This window comes from Hemicordylus capensis, chromosome 2 (genome assembly GCF_027244095.1).
Source record: "Hemicordylus capensis ecotype Gifberg chromosome 2, rHemCap1.1.pri, whole genome shotgun sequence".
NCBI classification, from domain to species: domain Eukaryota; kingdom Metazoa; phylum Chordata; class Lepidosauria; order Squamata; family Cordylidae; genus Hemicordylus; species Hemicordylus capensis.
The window spans coordinates 262384833-262405455 of record NC_069658.1 but is presented as its reverse complement, the minus strand read 5'-3'; the positions used below and the strand labels follow the sequence as shown (position 1 = coordinate 262405455).

Genomic DNA, 20623 nt, shown 5'->3' with positions numbered 1-20623 from the left:
GCTCCCAAATTCATTCACAGAATTAGCAGGATCTTTTAACAGAAATGCATAATGAGTACTTTTGTGGCAATTTCTAGTGTACAGAGTATTTTCATACCTTTTTTCAGCATCCTCACCATAATCTAGTGATTTAGCCTTGTTTCCAGGCAGCTGGGATTCACTGCATGCCTCTGGAAAGGATACATTGGGCCCGTTCCAATGCAGTCAGGACTGATGTTCAGGTGATATTAACTTCAGCTCCCCGCTCATAGGCGTAACTGGGGGGGGGCAGGGGGGCACGTGCCCCGGGTGCCATTGAGGTGGGGGCACCATACCAGTCCCTGCCACCCCCACCCCATTGCCCACCTGCCCAGCCCCAGGGCCCCTCAGCCACATGCCTCCAGCTCCGGCTGATCGGCAAAGAGGCCTAGGATCGGAGCAGCCTGCAAACTGCAGAGCTCTTCTCTCCCCGCCTCTCAGCTGATCGGTGGGTGGGCGGGGCTTCCAGAGAGGCCTCCGAGTAGGCCTCCCTGAAGCCTGAACTCGAGTAGGCCCCAAGCAAGGAAGGAAGGAAGGAGGAAGCAGGCAGCAGACCCTCTGCCCAGACCAGACCATCCAGAACAGCTATTGCTAGGTAGGCTGTGAATTCCTTTTTGTGGTTACCCCCATATATAGGGATCTGCTTGCCATAGGGCTGTGATATGGGGGGGTGGGGCGAGACTGAGAAGTCTCTGAATATTTAATTTAAAACAGACTGGAAAATGTGCTGGCTTTAAAAACAAAAACTATCTAAAAAGGCCTATAAGTGGCTTGTTTCATGTCAGAAAATTACAAACACTTCTGGAACAAGTATATTTTATTTATTTTCATTCATTCATTCATTCATAAATGCACTTATGTTCAAGTTGTTTTGCAATCCAGAAGGTCTGAGTGAGAACTGTGAAGCATGTGTTGTGATTTTATTTTATTTTATTTTTCTTGTGTGTGAACTGCTCCCCAATAACTTGCAGGGACTTCAGGGTAAATCTGGCCAACATGTGAATGCAGCACCTCTATTCCAGAGGAGATGTGTGTTAAAGGTCTTTAAAAGCCTGGTGTGAAAAGACTCCTGGAATCAAACTTTACTGAATTTGTTCAGAATTCTGAGAAAACAAACATAGGCTCACCCTGCATGGTTGAAAGTATCATTTGCTAATCTGCAGCAAGGGGTCCATTTTAATAATTAGCATTGCTAGTGTGTTCTAGGCATTAAAAGTAGCACAAATATATAGTACTCAATGTATATCACTATATACTGTGAAGTGTGCATGCGTGTATTCAGTGAAATGTATTTCCAGGTAGCATACTTATTTTGAAATATCAGACTTAAATCCTTGGGGGCCTGGGGTGTGTGGAGGCCCTGGACTTTGAGGGTCTGGGGGCCCATTTTGAAATCCTGTCTCTGGACCCATTCCAACCTTGCTATGCCCCTGGCGGAATAGTTATATATGTATTGATCACTACACATGGGTTTCTGCACAGCACCTGCACAGAAGAAACTTCCATGTAGAAAATGTGTCTCTTGTAAATTGACCCTGAATTTTCCATCCATGACTGCGATATCTGAGAATTAGAGTCAATAATAAAAGAACAGCACACTGCTTGTGACAGGAAGGGGCAAATTACAGTGATTTCTTAGTTTGGCAGGGGCTGGTTTTGGCCCTGGCAGAACTTGGCTATCTGCTCCTGTTGCAAATTCCTCTGTCTAGTGTGGCAAACTAATGTATCCTCCTCCCTCTTGGTGTCAAAGTAAGCACTAGTGTGGTGAATGCACATATACCCCATCATGAGCCAACAGTCATCATAAGACAAAGGCTGGCAGGAATCATTCACTGGTTTATAGACACCACCACCACCACCACCTTCTTCTTCCCCTATTTTGCTAGTGGCTATTTGGGCAGGTGATCCTCTAGGACAAAGTCATGTTTTTTAAAGAATGAGAGGAGACAGAGAAAATGACAGTTGGAATCCTTGCATAACTCCTGACTGTTGTTCTAAGTCTTTTACAGAGATGGCTCATGTTTTCAGGTTTTGATCAGCAACCATGTCTAGATGGTACAGTGTTCCTTTTAACAGGGCTTTCCAGATATTGCTGACTACAAGTCCCATCATTCCTGCTTGGACAGTGGCGCAATTTCAGTGCTTGCCCTAGGCGCCATTTTCCCTAGTTACGCCTCTGACCCCGCTTAGTAATCAGATGTCTGACCCCAAGAATCTGAGGCCACTAAAAGAGAAGGGATGGGCTATGTTGGAAGAGGAAACATAAATAATTGAAAGGAAGGCAACCCCATCTTCTCTTCAGTCTGGGCTAGCAGTTTGAAGGCTGTAAGGTACCTCAGTCTAGGAAGTAGCTGGCCTTTCTTCAAGAGCCTCCAGAGAGAACATTTTTCTCCCTTTCTCCTGCCCTCTGTTAGGGTTTGTTAAAGGAGATGGGATTTCACTGCCATTCGCACCTTGTCTCACCTGAGAGTGAGGTGCAGGTGGTAGAGGGTGGGGCTGGAGGTTCTTGGATTCTGATACCCTCTTTCAGCTCCCATCTCCTTGCTTGGGTACCACCTGCTTGCCACTTCTGCCTTTGAAATTGCTGGGATTGGTGACCACTGCCCAGAAAGAGCTTGGCACTTGCCCTTCTTCTGCTCTCCTGGCAGAGCTCTCAGTGGCACAAAGCAAAGAAAGTCTCCGTTATTTGTGGAGGGAGCCTCACCACTTCCTTCTTCCGATCCTACCCAAACTCAGCATCAGGGGCTAGGAGTGTTGTGACCCCTAGCTCAGGTTGGTGGTGGACCAGAAAGTTTTCTGCTATGTGGCCCATAAATAATTCTAGATGCTCCACATATCTCCAACTTGCTCCCTTTCTTAATGTCAATACACAGCTACTTCCTGTACCACAGCACAGACAAAATATTAATAAAGTACATGTCTGTTTCAATCACTTTTACACCAAACCAAACATTGATTTATAATACTGTCCATATTACAATTATATCATCATATTCTGTACTTTCGTTTTAAATTGTTTTCCAGCATAATAATGAAATGTCACAAACAAGAAATGGCTAATAGATGTTATGAGGGGGATCTTGGTCTGGAGAGGGTCAGCTGGACATTATCCACTTCCTGCCACATTAGATTCCTCTTTTCTTTGGGTCCTTGCTGGCTGCCACCATCTCCTAAAGGAAGGCCTAGGAAAATGGCTTGAAAGAACATAAGAACAGCCCTGCTATCCATTCTCCCAACTCCATGCCTAATTTTATAAACCTCTACCATCGTGTCTCCCCAGAGTCGCCTCTTTTCCAAACTAAAAAGCCCCAGCTGCTGTTCCAAACTAAAAAGCCTTCTGTTCCTCCTGAAAATATGTTCCTGAGGGCTGAATTTTAAATTTGGATTCCCCCTTGCCCTGCCATATTTCTAGACTGCCGCCCCAAGAAGATTTTTAACAGGACCAGCACCGGAAAGGGAAGAGCGGCGGGGGGGGGGAGTACTACCACCCCCCTGCTTAAAGAAACAGTCCCCCGCCCATCCGGACCGCCGGACCTCCAGACCGGTCCGGCGGTCTTTTCTATTGTGCTGGACCGAACCGTGCACACTCGTGTGTGTGTGTGTGTGTGTGTGTGTATAACTATGCTTTTTGTTGCCACTATTCAGCCTCATTTAAGATTTCTTTACTTCATGAGCTGAGTTTTAGTGAGGGAGGGGCCCATTTTAAAATCTTGTCTCTAGGCCCACTCCAATCTTGCTATGCCCGGGGGGGGGGGGGGGGCGCTAACCCTTTTTTGTGGTGGGCGAATGTTAGCCATCTCGTTCTCCTGGGTTGTTACCACTGTCCTCTCCAGTGAGCCTGTCAGCTGGATTGCTACCGGTCTTGAGGATCACCCATTGCCCCCTCCACTCAGCCTGCCAGCTGGTTTGCTGTTGAGCATTTGGGCCACTTATAGCCCACCTACCCCCTTCACTGAGGTGGGCAGTGCTGCTGGGCATGAAGCCAAGTGCCCCAAGCACAAGAAGAGCCAGCTACCAGAGCAAACACCTTGCCTTCCTCTTTGCATGGAGATAGGAAGGGAAGGGAGAGCCACAGATGGTGGAAGAGGAGATGAAGAGAAGGTGTTCAGCTCCATCCCTCCCGCCTTCCAATACAAGCACATGGAGTGGGGAGATGTTAGATGGAAATTCACACAGAATCAAGGTTTCCCTATGCTAGAGAGGAGAAGAGTATATTAAAAGAATTAAAAGTATATTAAAAGAAACAGAAGGACTTGGACAATATATGTGGGCCCTTTATAAGGGTCAACTATAGTACATAGTCAAACATTTTAGGAGTTATGTTGTTCCACAAGGGAAACATAACCGTATGGTAATAACTAGGACCAACAAAATGGTCTTAGATAAATTAGGAAGTTTGGGGGTTTATCAAATGCTTTTTCCAGACAGGGAGACTTAATATCCAACCCGGTGAAGAGTATTGATGAACCTGAAAATGTCTTGCCTTTCAAATGATGGTTTGGTTGGTCCTGAGAAAGGTATTATCCTGTGCACTGTTAGTTTTCAGTGAGGCGCTTCACACAATTGGTGTGAAGCACCAGGTGGGGTTAGGTGGAGAGAGCGGGCTTAGCCCGCTCTCTCCGCAGATGATCAACAGGCAGCCCTGGGTCCTAAGTTGCCCACACGACTGCCGGCTCAATCATGGAGCCAGCGGGGGCTGCGGGGATCGGGGGCTGTGTGGCCCCCGGAAGATCCAGGATGCCCCACGCAAGCATGCATGGGATCCTGGAGAGTCCCCCGAGTGGCTGCTTGCAGCCTCCAGGCAGGGGTCTCCTCATGTGTCTTCATGGCACGGAGCCACACTGTGGCAGCACATGATTGGAAAACCCGGGTTAGTGGAGCGCTCACTCCGCTAACCTAGGCTAAGGGGAGGGCTACTTTAGCGGGCTAGCCGCCAGAGAACCACCAAGCTTGCCCGCGAGCCCGCAGGTTCTCACAATAGGGAGAAACCGGGCTTCTTTATTTTCTAATTTTCAATTTTCTAATGGTGTAACAGACTAGTAGTAATTCTGTCATATGAGTTAAAGTGTGCAATATCAAATACTATGGACTTGACTTGTGCTATTCTTGTGGAACAACTTGACCACCAATAAATGAGAATTATCGCTGCCTTAACTCCGCTTAACCCCCTAGTTACAGATGGAGTAAACACCCCTGTCAGAAAAGAATAAGAATCTCCTCAGGACTGTGCATACACGTCAGCCATGACCCATAGGATTTTTCCATTCACAGTCCTTGTAGGGTTTTATGCCAGACAGCATTAGGCTTGTGCATTTCGATTCGGGTACAAAACGTTTTGTGCCCAGAAATGGCAATTTTGGAGGTTTTGTAACCAAAACAAAATCAAGAATTAAAAAACAGAGATATTTGTTTCCAAATCGAAATGACTGTGTTTCGGACAGAATGCTTTGGAAAATCATTGAAATTGAAATTGACTTCTCTGACTCTCTCCACTCCAGCTGAGGCACTGAGTGATTAGCAGAAGATAAGATATGCAAAAAGCTTTTGAGCTTGAATGATTTAGTTACATACATACATACTTATGTGCTGCATTCAGTGTGATTGAAATGCAAACTGACCTTGCAAAGGGATTTGGAAGACAACATTTTGAGACAGAAATACCCAAATATCTTTGGGAGCTCAATGCAATTCCAAAGCTCTTGCTAAAAGCCATGGTATAAATTGTGTGGAGTTTTTTGAGAAGCTGGTTAGGAAAGTTCTGAAATTACACAGGTTTTTCTTTCCAAAGGTTAAGAAAGAATCTCTTGACTTGTTCAGGGGTCTTTTGAAGAGTTATTTTGTTTTTCTTCTGATTTTTATGAGTTATAGTGGTATCTATGTTTTGTTGCCCAAGTTGAGCAGTCTAATGTAATTTAGGCCACAATGTTATTTGGTGGGACATGATGTCTAAACCAGTGTTTTCCCTTGCCTAGGAGATCCTCAGATCGGGTGATGCACTGCTCATGCCCGAGACAGAACTGGAATCATGTGTTTTGATAGTAGGCGTGGTTACCTCCTCACTCCAGTTCCAGTTCTGTCTCGCCCGAGATAGGATCTTTAGGAGAGAGCTCTGGTCAGTCTTAGCCTTTGGCTTCTTTTCTGCCTGTTCTTTCTTCCCTCCGTGGCTATCCTTGTGTGCAAGGGTGGGAGGAAAGCAGTCCTCTATTCGGCCATTACAAATTTATCTCCAAATTATCTTTTTAATTTCCAATTCCGATTGGCCCTTAAATTGTCCTTTGGTTATTTTAGCGTTATGGAATCTGCTCACGCAGAGGAGCTCATGCTGGCATTGCTTTCAGAGTTGGTATTGCTGCCGCAGCCCCTGGGCAGCAAATCCACCGCAGCGTCGGCTCCTTCCCGCACGCGGGTCATTGTCTCTGAAGCGGAGGGCTCTCTGAGCCAGGTTGATCGTGGCCGAGTGCCGCCATTTTCGGCGGCCGTTTTACCGCTCCCTGAGTGCTTGAGCGGTATCGGCATGGAGCAATGCCCTGCTAAAGCTCCATAAAAGAACCGCCAACCGATTGACTGCCCTTCCTCTCCTAAACGGAAGAAGAAGCTGAAAGATTCCGCGCTGCTGGCAAAAGGGCGCAGGCGGCTTAGCGAGCGCCTTATTGTGCAAGCGGTCTGCCGCCGATCGAAAGTGAAGACGGGTAAAAATGGCACGAAAATAAAACCGCGCAAGAAAGAGAGCACCAAAAAGTTAAGAATGGAGGCTGTAGTCCGGAGCCCGCTGGGCAACCTGCCGGCTTCAGCTCTCCCTCCTGAGGGGAGTGTAGCGGTAGAGGGGGAACCGGCTGGCCCACGCTGTCCCCCCCCCCTGCTACTGGAGGACCCGAAGGATAGAGAATGTCCCGCTCCGACCGTTTCACCAGCGCAGCCTGTAAGTACTGATCCCTTCCTCCCTCAGGCTCCTGAATGGCTTAAAGCCTTCTTTCAACGGGGCTTTCATTTAGAGCCACCTGCGGCTTCGAGTACTACCCAGGGGGACCTCATTCCTAAGTCAGTGGGGTCTACTCAGGCTCCCCTATTGCCTGCAGTACCAGTAATGGAAGGGATCCCTAACCCTGCTCCTGCTGTTGCCAGGGGGAGAAAACGTTGCAGGGCGCTGAAGGGCGATCGTCTGTCCTCATCCTCTCCCGACTCCAGCCCTAGGCGCAGGGCTATTCCAATGGGGGAACGTGGCAGGTTCCTTCCGAGACCTCCTACTCATAGAGTCCGCTCCAGATATAGGGACCACTCTTCTTCGTCCTCAGACTCCCCCATTAGAAAACGCAAGCCCCCACCTCCTAGGGTGCCTGCCACTCCCACCCCCGTTAATCCAGCGCTATCTACTATCCCAGCGCTACCTAACCCTGCTGCACCTCCCCCTACTGTTCCATCCAGACCTTCATGTCCCAGGGAATCCTCTCCATCTTCGGAGGACGGCTCCTCTAGTCCCATGCCAGTGTTACCAAGGGACCCTAGGGATTCAGACAAGGAGGAGGGGGAACTTTCTGAAGAAGAGATTACCCCACCTATTTCCAATTCTACTAGGTTGTTCTCCTCCTCTGATTTCAATGTATTGCTGACTAAGACTAAACGTGTTATAAATGACATTTCCTCCTCAGCCACCACCCCAGCAGAGGCCACCTTTGATCAGCAGGTGTTCCCTCCCTCAGAACCTACGGTTCCTATGGTTCCTCCCCCCCCCCTTTTTCATCGGGTTATGACTGCGGAGTGGCAGCACCCCACTTCATCTAAACCTATAGGCAGTCTTCCAAAAAAGCACTACAACCTGCCTGCAGATGTGTCCAAGCTGCTGGCCATTCCCAAGGTGGACCCTCCGGTGGTACAAATGGTTTCCGGGGCTTTGGTCCATTCTGAACATCAAGAGCAGTTACGGGATCAGGAAGACAGGCGCTGTGATGTCTTAATGAAGAAGGCACATGACGCGTCCACCACAACCATCAAGATGGCCACAACCAATTCTATTTTTGCTAGGGCCACGGTACTGTGGGCAAAAGAGTTGGTCAAGCTCGTTCCACCCGAGCTCCCTAAGTTGCGTCAGGGTATACATAAAATGGCCAAGGCCGCTGCACTCACCGCCGATTCTAGTCTGGACATCATACAACACTCCTCCAGAGCCCTAGTGGCAGGAGTGGCGGCACGCAGAACGCTCTGGCTTAAACCCTGGAACGCTGACTCTAAGTCAAAGTCGGCCTTGACTTCCGCACCTTTCACAGGGGCTTCTCTATTCGGCCCGGCGCTGGAGCCCATCCTTATCGACACTAATGATAAGAAAAAAGTCATGCCTTCCGCTAGGAGGGACTTCAGGACTTCCACCAAAGGGGGACATAGCTCCTTTCGTTCCTTTCGTCAACACCCCGGCAACTACTCACAGTCCTACCAGAATAGAGACTTCCGCCCACCATTTCACAGGGGCTCCAGCAGATTCCAATGGAGACAGTGAGCTAGAGGTCAGACTAGACCTCCACGATCCTCCAACACTTATTACAGGCAACGCAAGCAGTGACGCCATCCAGGTTGGAGGCCGCCTGGCACACTTCGCTCTCACATGGGCCTCCACAACCACAGACAATTGGGTTCTACAAACAGTTACCGACGGTTACACTATAGATCTGATTTCCTTCCCCTCTTCCCGTTTCATCCCAACACCAAGATCTTCCATGCCACAGAAACACCTTCGAATGTGTCGGGCTCTGGATCATCTTCTTCAGATCAACGCAATAGAGCTGGTTCCTCCCGACCAGAGATTCCAAGGGACCTATTCCATCCTGTTCCTGGTCCCCAAAAAGGACGGCTCATGGAGGGCCGTCCTGGATCTCAAGGCGTTCAACCAATTCGTGAGGAAGAGGAGGTTCAGAATGGAATCGCTACGCACCATCAAGGAAGCGGTGCGAAAAGGAGACTTCTTGGCCTCGGTCGATTTATTGGAAGCTTACCTACACGTTCCTATACGTCCCGAGGATCGCAGATTTCTCCGCTTCGCATATAACGGCCAACACTTTCAATACCGAGCCCTTCCGTTCGGATTGTCATCAGCCCCACGCGTATTCACAAAATTGATGGCTTCTATTGTGGCATTCCTTTGCCTCCAGGGGGTGGGGCTCCACCCGTACCTGGATGACATTCTTCTGAGGGCACCATCCAGACGCCTAGCTATTCAGAACATAGACTTTACTCTCAGGACCCTGAGGGACCACGGATTTGTGGTGAACGAGTCCAAGAGCCACCTGGTCCCCACACAGCAGCTAGTCCACCTGGGGGTCCTCTTCGACACCAAGCGGAACCAAATAGCGCTGTCCACAGAACGCAGAGAAAAGATTATCAAGCAACTCCGACCTCTCCTCTCCAAACATCGGGAGGACGTCATGATTTTGGCCCAGGCGCTGGGCTCAATGATCGCCTGTCTGGATTGCACCCCATGGGCGAGATGGCATTCCCGGCCGCTCCAGTGGCTCCTACTCCCCTGGCAGGATCAGATCATGGCGGCTTGGAGCCTCCAAATCCACGTAACATGAGAGGTCAGGAAATCAATTCGATGGTGGCTGTCCCTGGCACTTCAACGGGGTATCCAGCTAACGGAGCCCCAAAGGATCGTTCTTACAACTGATGCCAGCCTCTCGGGCTGGGGTGCTCACTGTCAGAATCAGATAATCCAGGGCGTATGGTCAACGTCGGAGGCCTCTGCGCCCATAAATTGGCTAGAACTCCGCGCAGCCCGTCTGGCAATCATGCACTTCCAACACATCCTTCAGGATCACCACGTCCTTCTTCGGACGGACAACGTCACGGTCAAGGCACATGTCAATCGACAGGGAGGCACCAGATCGTCAATTCTGATGCAAGAGGCCGACCTTCTGTTCCAATGGGTGGAACACAATCTTCGGTCCATTCTAGCGGAACACCTCAAGGGAGACAGCAACCAGGTAGCGGATTGGCTGAGCAGGGAGGTCATAGACCTAGGCGAGTGGTCACTAAACAAGGAGGTATTCCATCAACTCACGGGAGTCCTGGGCATGCCTCTAGTGGATCTCTTCGCTTCACGAAACAACACTCAACTCCCGCAGTACTTCTCAAGGTTCCACGGCCCTCGAGCAGAGGCCACAGATGCTCTCCACTCCCGATGGCCAAGGGTACTCCTATATGCCTTTCCTCCAGTGCCCATTCTGATGAAGGTCATCCAGAAGCTACGTCTCGAAGGCGCAGAGCTCATCCTGATAGCGCCCTTCTGGCCCAGGCGATCCTGGTTTCCCGATCTGGTCAATCTGGCGACGATTCCCGCGTGGCGCCTACCCATCCGGCCAGATCTGCTTCTACAGGGGCCCCTGGTCCATCCAGACCTCCAGTGGCTACAATTAGCCACCTGGAGGCTGAACGCTCGATCTTAGCTAACAGGGGTTACTCTGTCAGTGTGCAAAACACCATCCTAGCCTCCCGCCACCCATCCACCATGCGCATATACCAGTCTACATGGGCCGCATTTGGGAGATGGGCACGCACGCACGGCAAGGACCAAATGACATCTGGCATAGCAGAAGTCTTGGCCTTCCTACAGAAGGGCCTGGACATGGGCCTGCAGCCCGCTATTCTCAAGCGCCAGGCGTCAGCACTCGCCTCAGTCCTCCAGCTCTCCTCTACAGTGGCTGGCCAGTCTTCCCTACATCCTCATCTCTCTAGGTTCCTGCAAGGAGCGTCAAACCTAGCTCCTCCCCCGGTCAGACGCTTTCCGTCGTGGAATCTAAATCGGGTGCTCAACGCCCTAACTAAGGAACCTTTTGAACCGTTAGGCTCCATCCCACTTCGCATCCTATCATTCAAGTTGTGCTTTTTGATAGCCGTTACTTCAGCCCGCAAGGTTTCAGAATTGGCAGCCCTGTCAGTACGCAAGGAGCTATGTATTTTCCATTCCGACTCTGCATTTCTGCCCCTGGACCCTACCTTCCTCCCTAAAGTCAATGCGTCTTTTCACAGGGTGCAGGTCATTGTGCTACCCTCTTTCTGCCCCTCTCCCGTCCACCCTAAAGAACGGCTGTGGCATAAGTTGGATGTGCGCAGAGCTCTGCGCACCTATATCCGCCGCACCAGAGAACTCCGCCGATCGGATTCCCTCTTTGTGTCTTTTCATCAGTCCAGTCTAGGTAACAGGGTATCTAAGTTAACCCTAGCAGGCTGGATTAAATCCTGTATTCGCCTAGCCTACTCGGCACTCGGCCTTCCTCCCCCGGGGGGTCTCTCAGCCCACTCTACTAGGAGCGCAGCAGCTTCCTCAGCCTTCTCCGCACATGTCCCGCTCTCAGAGATATGCAGAGCTGCTACATGGTCTTCTTCGACCCCCTTTATCAAACACTATAAGATCCCTGATTTCTCTCAGGAACAAGCAGCCTTTGGACGCACGGTTCTACAACAGGTAGTCTGAGCTCATCCTGCCCATCCCGGGGTACTTCTTGTAGCTTGGGCAAGTCCCTATCTGAGGATCTCCTAGGCAAGGGAAAAAGGAACATTGGTCTTACCGTGAAGGGTTCTTTTTCCTTGCACTAGGAGATCCTCAGCCCCGCCCAGATGTTTCTCTGCAATCTGGACTACCTGTTGAGTACTTTTCATACCTTTGGGTGGGACCTTCTAGGCGGTGGTTTGAGGTTTACTGCTTTCAGGGCACTAGTTTGTTTCTTTCTGCCTTACTGACTGCCTGTCCTGTGTTCTCGAGTTCTTCTTGTTTCTTAGTGAGCTCTCTCCACTATCATACCTAATCCTCACTCGTCATCACTGGAACTGGAGTGAGGAGGTAACCACGCCTACTATCAAAACACGTGATTCCAGTTCTGTCTCAGGCATGAGCAGTGCATCACCCGATCTGAGGATCTCCTAGTGCAAGGAAAAGAACCCTTCACGGTAAGACCAATGTTCCTTTTCACAGCTTTTGCCATTGCAGGGACAGGTCATCCACATGGGACTACAGGAGACAAAAGGAGGGGGGTGGGGAATACTCCTGTCAATCTATTGACATCCCCAGGAATCTTAATTGCTTCTCTCTTTCCTGTAACAATGATCCATGGTTTTGCACTTCCTTAAATGCAGTGATGATAAATCTCAACAATTCTGAACAGTAGGCTGATTTGTTTGGGCTACGGCTCACTCCACTTCAGTTAAATGAACATTTGAAGCTGTTCCATAGTACCAAGGCAGTTCGATGGTCTATCTTACTCTTTCAAATGACATTTGGTCACTGTTCCATGGGGAGGGAGTGTTTTTATTGAAAGATTGCTTGAATCTCCAAATGGGTTGTGCTGCTGTGCTAGTGCTACAGGGGCAGGCTCACACCCGCTGCAAAATTCTCAAATAACTGTGCCAAAAAATTAAGTGTCGTTGTTGTTCATCATTCTCTTCACTCTTTCAACTTGTTTATGTGGGGCTTCAGGGACAAAACAGTGGGTTGGGTGGCAGTGCCCCAAGGGTGGTGCACCCAGATTCCAAATAGGGCAAAGGGCTGATTTCTTAGAAATTTTTGAGGTTTATGCATCTTTAAGATTTTCCCCCATAGGGAATAATGGAGGTTTCAGCAGCCCCATAACTCCACTTTGGGGGCACTGGGATGGCCCAAAGTGAGTGGTGGTGTAGTGCACAGAGGGTGCCAACCACCCTCCTGGATTGCTAACCTATTGGGGTACTGGGCTTTGTTGTTTCTGAGGTGTTGAGTTTAGATTCTCTGGTAGCAAATGAGATTTTTAATGAAAAACCATGAATCCACTCTCATATGCTACTAGAGAATCTACTCTCAGAACACTACTAGAACAACAACACCCTGTACTTCATGGGTTGGCAACCCATGTGAGTGGTTGGCACCCTATGTGCATTACACCGCCACTTGTTCTGGGCCACCCCAGTGCCCCTCAAGTGGAGTTATGGGACTGCAGGAACCTCCATTATACCCTACGAGGAAAATCTGAAAGTCGCATAACTTCATTAATTCTTTAAAAATCAGCCCTTTGCCAAATTCCTCTGAGAAAATAGTAGTAGCTTCCTTGTACCAACTGGGCACTACCACCAACCACACTCCACTCTGGGCCATGCCCCCCCCCCCCACCGCATGAAGCTATACTTTTCCTGAAACCTCCATCATACCCTATGGGGAAAATCTGAAAGATGCGCAAACTTCAAAAATTCACCAAAAATCAGCAGTTTGCCCAATTCCTTTGAACTTCTTGTGGTAGCTTCCACTCATTGGGCACTATAACCCACACCCAATCTTTGGACCATGTGACCCATTTTTAAATCTGAATTAATTCATATACAAAACAAAACTGGGGTGATTCGGCAGGCTTAATTTTAGACAAAATACAAAATGGGGTTGATTCAGATTGGTACAAATTAAAACAGAAAAAATACAAAACGTGCAACCCTAGACAGCATACTCTCATACAGAATATTCCTGGTTCACAGTTACACATATCCACCAGCACTTTTGATAGCAAGCATGAACCACTAACTAGGGCTTAGACCTATTTTTTTTCAGACCTGAGGAATTAAGTAGACTTGGACAAATCACAGGCTCTCAGTCAAGCCAGTACTTCTTCTATGTCAGCTGTTCACATCAGCTTCTATTTCCTATTGCTTGCCTGCTATTTGTTTTCTCTCCTGGTTTTTATAAATTACGTACAGTGAAGCATCATGGGAGGAAGGCGACCAAAGCTACCAAGGAGAATTCATTTTTCTGGGTGTGGCTGACCATACAAATTTGAAGATGTTGCTCTTTGCCATCATCCTGATCTGCTATTTATGTTTGTGTATTTATTTATTGAACTTATATACTGCCTAGTATAAAAATCTCTAGACGGTGTACAGAATTACAACATAAAACATAATGCATTTAAAATTCATAAAAAGATAAAATCATTATAGATAAAAACACATTATTCTACCTGGAAACACAACCATCATTGTGATGTCATGTCTGTATATAAATGAATTAAATAAATAAAAATAAGATTGTGGGGTGTTCTGCCCCACAGTTTTTGTTGCAAGATGTAGGGTTCTATACCAGGCAACATATTCTCCTCTCATACAAAGTGTTCCTGGTTCCCTATTAATAGAGAGCACTGCTCACTATAGAGCTTAGACCTAGATTTTGGAGACCAGGACTCAGGAATGGGATTCATGAGGTAGTCTTGGACAAATCATAGCCATATTTCTTTTGTGGAAGCTGTTCACACCGGTTTCCACTTCATATTGCTTGTCATCTATTCATTTTCTTCCTGTTTTTTATAGATTATGTACAGTGAAGCATCATGGGAAGGAGGCAACCAAAGCTACCAAGGAGAATTCATCTTATTGGGTGTGGCTGACCGTCCAAATTTGGAGATGTTGCTCTTTGCCATCATCCTGATCTGCTACACAATGACTACTAGGAAACACAACCATCATTGTGGTCTCACGGCTGGACCCCCACCTCCACACTCCCATGTATTTTTTTCCTCAGCAATCTCTCTTTCCTGGACCTCTGTTACACCACCAGTCTTGATCCTCAGATGCTGGTGAACTTCTGGAGCAAAAGCAAAGCCATCTCCTATGCTGGCTGTGCTGCTGAACTGTTCATATCACTTGCTCTGGGTTCTGTAGAGTGTATTCTATTGGCTGCCATGGCCTGTGACCGCTATGCTGCAGTCTGTCACCCATTACACTACACTTCCATTATGAGCCAATTCTTATGTTTCAAAATGGCTGCCATCTCCTGGGTGAGTGGCTTCGGCAATTCAGTAGCCCAGACCTTGATGACTCTTAGGCTGCCACGGTGTGGACGTAACCGAGTGGATCTTTTTTTTGTGAGGTGCCCATCTTAATCAAATTGGCCTGTGTTGATGCCACACTTAACGAGGCTGGGCTCTTTGTTGCCACTGTGTTGTTCCTTCTAGTACCTCTGGGCCTCATCATAATCTCTTACGGCTACATTGTGGCTGCTGTGCTGAGGATTCGGTCAGCGGAGGGCAGGCGCAAGGCCTTCAACACCTGTGCCTCTCACTTGGTTGTAATATTGCTCTTCTATGGTCCAGCCATCTGCAGTTATATTCAGCCCCCATCCAGTTCCAGCACCTGTGATCGAGGCAAGATGATGTCCCTGTTCTATACGTCTGTCACTACCATGCTTAATCCCCTCATCTATACCCTAAGGAACAAAGAAGTACACAGAGCTCTAAGAAGACTGATCAACAGGAACTCAACAGCTTCGTTCAATGACATCCAAATTCACTCACAGAATTAGCCACTCAGAATTAAGCACTTCGATGACAGTTTTTAGGGTAGAGTGTGTTTTAATACTGCCATTCCTTTTACATCATCATCACAATAATCCATTGAGTTAGGCTTGTTGCCAAGTAGCTGGGATTCATTCCATGGCTGGTTATTGCTTCCTTTTTGGCCAGAGATACCTGGACCTTCACAGAAGGGCTGGAGATCAAGTGATGTTAATTTTGGCTCCCGCATTAGTAATGGAATGCTTGACTTCAGGAGCCTGCGGCCAGCCACTAAAAGAGAAGGAATGGGCTCTATGGAAGAGGAAACAGGAATAATTGAGAGGCAGGGAACCCCATCTTCTAAACTTATGCTATGTTCTGGGAAGCCCCAGAAGCCAGCACCAATAATCTCTTCCCCTTTGTATTTCCGATTGTGATCCCCTTGGGGGGCAGAGAAGCCACTTTATTCATTGTTTGTTTTACTGTGTAAGCCACTGTGGTAACTTCTGTTGAGAAGACAACTATAAACATTCATAGTTGTAGTCTTCCAGATGGGACTGCGCAGAAATCCTGGCATGCAGGCATGTCTATGTGCATAGAACAGAGTTGTTTTAGGATAAAATAGGACAGGAGCCTTGTGCCACTCTGAGCATCTCAGAAGGGTGGGATAGAAATCTAACTCTTACATAAAATAAATTGCATAGAAGAGTTGCACATAAGAATTGATGAACATGTCCAAGTCAGGGATGGAGCCTGCTGCCATGCCCTACACACCCCACTGACGGAGGAAGCCACTGGCCTACACGACGCATAGTGTTACACAGCCACAACTGTTGTGCCCTGGGGAAGCCGTTTCTGAGGACTCAGAAAGCAGCCCTGACACTGCTAAAAAGCAGCAGTTGTGCAGAGCAGTCCAGAGGGGGAAACCGGCAGTAGTGCTGCTCTCCCACCCAACAGTTCTTCGCCATGCCAGGGCTGCCTTCTGGGTCTGCAGCTGCCCCAGGACACAGTGTTGTAGCTCCATAATGCTGCAACAGTCCTGTTGGCAACTGGCCAAACATCAAACTTATGGCCGAGGAAGGGAGCTAAACCCAGGTCTTTCCAAATCCAAACAGTTGTTTGGAAAGCTGCTGTGGTGTAGTGGTTAGAGTGTTGACCACTACACCACATTAGCTTTCCAAACTGTTTTAAGTGCTTTGGGGAGTAAATAAATCAATACACTTACCAAACATCTTTGGGGGATTGCCACATGGTCACTTTGAAGGTTGACACTGGGTCATCCTCCATTCCCTTCTGCCCACACCACTTTTAATGGTTACACATTTTAATGGATAAACAGGTTACAGGGAAAATACTTCCCAAATTTATTTTTTATTCTTGACTTTACATTATGCATCTTTCAAAATAAAATAAAAGATCAGCACAATTCAACTATGTTTACATAAGTTCATTAACAATTACAAGATACCTTGTGTTAAGGGTGAATGCATACAATAGGGGAAGGAAGTCTTGCTGTGCCTAATATGAATAATGATTGCAGTGTTATGATCTTAATTACATTTGGCCCATGGTTTGATAATGCAGAAGCTGGACACTCTTCCAAAGTAGAATAGTTGTGGACTGAGGTTATCCTGTCCTCATGGATATGGAGGGAGAAAATGTAATTAGAACTGTTATCCTGAAAGTCTAGGTCAAATAAGCCATCTAAAATGCTGCAACAATGGAGATTATTTATTAAATGCTAGCCTCAAATTTAAAAATCACACACACACACACACACTGACAAAGATGAGAAAGTATGGAAATAGTATACAAATATAATTCAAGATGTGTTTTCTCATATTCTGGGCTGGATACTCTGAGATGTGTACCTGTGTGAGGCTGGATGCTGGACTAGCTGGACCCTTTGTCCAATCCAGCAGGACATTTCTTATGCTCTTATGAAATGTTTTGGATTTTTTGCTATCATAATATACTGTGTATTGTTACAGAGCACATTTTTCTGCACACGCAGGGACCTTTTGACAAATAGTTAACTTAGTCTGAGGAGGTGCATGAGTTGCTAATTTTCATAAATCAAGTAGCTTTATTTGGCATATAAAGGATATGAGATCAGTTTCATCAAGAAAACAAACTAAAAACAACTCATTAAATTCTAGGCAATGGTCTAGGCATAAAATAAAATAAAATAAAAAGACATGTAATTGACTAGGCTTCACCCAGGCTTTTAATTAATGTTGTTTTAATTGGTTTTAATGCTGTTTTAAAATGTTATTTTAAAATATTTAAATTGTAATGTGTGTGTGTCCCCTCCCATTTTTGTTTTAATGAATGTTTTATTTTGTTTTTATGTTGTTGTAAACTGCCCAGAGACGTGAGTTTTGTGTAGTACAAAAATGGTTAAATAAATAAATAAATAAAGCAAGCAGGAAGTTTAGGCTCTAAAACAGATAAAGTGACTAAAAAGTTATTCCTGAGTTTAACAGAGATGAGAGAGAAAGATAAAGTAAAATTATGTAATGGTTAGGGATGTGCTATTTGATTAGTCATCGAATCAATTTGGGTTGAATTGGGGGTGATTCACAAATTCAACCCTGAACTCAAATTGCCCTCAAACTAGAGGGCCTGATTCGAGGTCGAGGAGAATAACCCTGATACGACCCGAATCGATTCGGTTGATTCACGTGCCATTTTGAGACCCATTTTTCTGGGAAACCGGACCTCAAAATGGTGCTTTCCCCCCAGGGAAAGCTGGTCTACCAATTGAGATTGGGAGGTAAACCAGCCCTCAACTCTGGAATTAGTACACCAGCCTGCCTCGGAGGACAGGTCTATCTGAAGGGGCGTATCTAGGGAAAATAGCACCTAGGGCAAGCACTGAAATTGCGTCCCCTGTCTAAACATCTGACACCCATCTTTCAGATAACTTTACCATAATAGCAGCTGAAAAATACAAGTCAAGCTTGTTAATCTTTTAATATTTCAAAAACTATTTAGCAGTGGACATAGCCAGACCAAAAAATGCTGGGAAACTACAAATTTCAGTATGCTGGGGCTCATGAAATACCCAAAGACTATGTGGAGGTGTACTTGGAAAACTAAACAGAAGTGCCTGTCTAATTCTCTACTATGCATTGTAGCATCACTATTACTTAAGTTTTAAAAATAAATGGAGACTTTGACTTTTCCCAGATACTCCGAAAATAATTAAAGGATATGCAGAGTAAACTGTGTCACTGCTTGGAATATATTCTAGTATTTCAGAAAGACAGTTAAAATGAGAGAAAGAGAGCAAGAAACTCCCAGTGGGCCTTAATACTAAGGATTTCACACTGATTCAAAGACAAACTCACCATTAATAGCCATATTATGAAGACATCACATTTAACTCAGTGATCACAAGAAGCAAATTAAGAGCAAATGAATATAATCCTAGCTCATAAGCTTCAGCTCAGTATTCACAAGCCCTGATTCTCTGTACATAGCACCAAACTGAATATGTTTACAGTGACTTATATTATATTATTTTTTTTTTAAAAAAGACCTTTAGCCCCTTCAGGGGCTTCCTAAAGGCCGTGGGGGGTCTGCAAAGGTTTCCCCTCCTCCCACTGGCCTCTAGGGCCTCGCAGGGACCATTTGAGCATGTGTGGTGGTCTTTTTTTAAAAAAATTTTTTTTAATGGCCGCTGAAAACAAAATGGCCACCACGCATGCTCAAATGGCCTCTGCAAGGCCTGGCATGGCCTAGGGCCTCACAGAGGCCATTTGAGCAAGCGTGGTGGCCATTTTGTGTTTGGTGGCAATTTTTATTTTATTTTTTAATTTTTAAAAATTGTGCCCCCCTTAAAGTGGCGCCCAGGGCACGTGCCCTACCTGCCCTACCCTAGACACACCCCTGTCTATCTGGATAGATCTGTCCTCTGTGGCAGGCTGACATGCTAAGTCTGGCGTCAATGGCTGTTCTACCTATCAATCCCAATTGGTAGACCAACTCTCCTGTTTTTCTGGGGTGGGGGATTCTCCTAAAGATAAGGGGTGGGTGGGCAGTGGCAGCAAGAGAGGTTATATGCTCCTTACCCAGCCAGTGCGGCTGCTGGTGCTACCGCTCACCCTCCTGGCATGGCCCCAAGCACACTCCTCCCACTATTACCAAACCACCAGCTCAGCAGAAGCTTGGTTCTAGGCTCCGCACATGCACGGAGGCCATTTGTGTGGTGTCCTCACATGTCATGCAAAATGGTCCTTCCCAGCCACCCCTTACCATTGCAAGCCAGTTCATCCAAACTGGGACTGGCTCAGTTCGGTCATGGACCGAACTGCCTCTGGTCCACTCTGCGATCAAACTTCTGAACCAGCCCTGGTTTGAGGTGAACTGGTTTGCAACAAATAGTTTGTGCACAACCCTATAGCATTGGCTTGACCAGCTGCTTTCGGTGAATCAGTCTGAGGAGTCTGCAATTTGATTCGACCTCAAATCAAAATGAAAATTTTGATTAATATCAGCTCCTGAGAGTGTAACTAGTTAGCACAACAGCTTTGTCCTAGTGGGACATGTTTGTGTAAGCATAGTGTTAGTCAGGATATCAGGCAGCATTCATCATCATCATCATAATAAAAAGAAGTATCCTAACACCATTGGAGGTTTGCTGGAGAGAAGAGCTGGGCTTGAGGAAGCAAGCATGAATTGTTCCCTTTGCTCAGAAGGGCCTGCCCTGGTTTGCATTTGGATGGGTGACTACATGTGAGTGCTGTAAGAAATTCCCCTTAGGGGGTGGTAGCATAACTCAGTGAAAGAGTATCCACTTGTCTGCATGCAGAAGATCCCAGGTTCACCCCCTGGCATCTCAGGTAGGGCTGGGAGAGACTCCTGCCTGAAATCTTGGAGAGCCACTCACTGCCAATCAGGGTAGACAATACTGAGCTAGATGAACCAATGTTCTGACTCAGTATATGGCAGCTTCCTATGTTCCTCATTGTTCCTTGGTTTGGTGCTATCCTCTTTTTTCCTGTATGAGTTAAGTATTCTCTTCCCTCTTTTCTGCAATGCAAATCATCCTGTCTTGAGGGTGCTTTTTCCAAGGGAAATGGACTTTCAGGACTTTGTGTAATGTGTCGTTTGCCCTAGGGCTCCATGACAGCTCTCCAGGTAATTTCCTTGAAACTGTCAGCAGCTGCTGATGTAACAGCATCATCAGCTGCCCACTATTCCTCCTCAGATGATGCTCATAAAAACAGTTATCTTGCTCACTGGAAAGCCCTTTAGAGTTGGCTAAGCTATCTGGGGATCTCTGTAGTCAGAGGCAGAGCCAAGTTGCTGGGTTGCAGTAGACCTGGTAGGAA

General features: G+C 46.9%; 1 protein-coding gene and 1 pseudogene across 1 annotated transcript in view; one reads left to right on the top strand and one right to left on the bottom strand.

Annotated features, from left to right (window-relative positions):
* LOC128343964 (olfactory receptor 2G3-like) overlaps positions 1–169 on the bottom strand; it is a 32602-nt gene extending 32433 nt beyond the window's left edge. Inside the window, exon 1 of the mRNA XM_053293403.1 lies at positions 98–169. The gene's annotated coding sequence lies outside the window, so the exon portion shown is untranslated. The remainder of the gene's footprint in view (positions 1–97) is intronic.
* A 257-nt stretch (positions 170–426) lies between these two features.
* Positions 427–17773, top strand: LOC128346784 (olfactory receptor 2G3-like; annotated as a pseudogene).
* Positions 17774–20623: the final 2850 nt, after the last annotated feature.